The sequence below is a fragment of the Panthera tigris genome, chromosome C1, assembly GCF_018350195.1.
Source record: "Panthera tigris isolate Pti1 chromosome C1, P.tigris_Pti1_mat1.1, whole genome shotgun sequence".
NCBI classification, from domain to species: domain Eukaryota; kingdom Metazoa; phylum Chordata; class Mammalia; order Carnivora; family Felidae; genus Panthera; species Panthera tigris.
The window spans coordinates 99,299,888-99,300,709 of NC_056667.1; the positions used below are offsets into that span (position 1 = coordinate 99,299,888).

Here is an 822-nt window from a genome sequence, read left to right on the forward strand (position 1 = left end):
GATTAAGTAGTCATGGAAAGTCTCACTGAGGTGATACTTCAGATGAGACCTGAAGACCTAGGGGCCAGGCTTTTAAAGAACTAGGGAAAGGGCGCCTGGGTGGCTCAGTCGGTTAAGCGTCCGACTTCGGCTCAGGTCATGATCTCACGGTTCATGAGTTCGAGCCCCACATCAGGCTCTGTTCTGACAGCTCAGAGCCTGGAGCCTGCTTCGGATTCTGTGTCTCCCTCTCTCTCTGCCCCTCCCCAACTCGTGCGTGCATGTTCTCTCTTTCTCTCTTAAAAATGAATAAACATTAAAAAGAAAAAAAAGTTAAAAAAAAAAGATCTAAAGAAATGTGTCAGGCCGAAAGTACAACATAGTGCTTGCTTCAGCAGCACGTATACTAAAATTGCAACGATACGCAGAGGATTAGCACAGCGCCTGTGCAAGGATGACAAATTCTCAAGGTGTTCCATATTTTTGGTTCCACTCAGAACCAGCCACACGGGAGCATGGGCAGAGGGTTATCAAACCCTTTCCCCTTCAGCATGGGCTATGGCCACTGGTTAACTGTCTAGCTCTGTCCAAATATGGAATATAAGGCCAGGCAATCTTGCTCATGGAAAAATTATCCCTGATTGGCATATTAACATTAATCTTCTTTGAGTGTGGGAAAAGAAAGGAAAGGAAAGGAAAGGAAAGGAAAGGAAAGGGGAAAAAAGAAAAGAAAAGAGAAAAGAACAACCGAACAATGGCCTTAAGGTAAGACAAAGCCTGGCACGGGGAGGCAAAGAGCGCAGGTCAGGACAGCTGGAAGGCAGAAGGTGAGGAGGAGAATGG

The 822-nt window shown here is 46.2% G+C and overlaps 1 non-coding gene across 1 annotated transcript; it reads left to right on the forward strand.

Moving 5' to 3' along the window:
• Positions 1-361: 361 nt before the first annotated feature.
• LOC122241681 lies at positions 362-464 on the forward strand. Its single transcript, XR_006221919.1, has one exon. It is a non-coding gene; the product is annotated as a U6 spliceosomal RNA (small nuclear RNA).
• Positions 465-822: the final 358 nt, after the last annotated feature.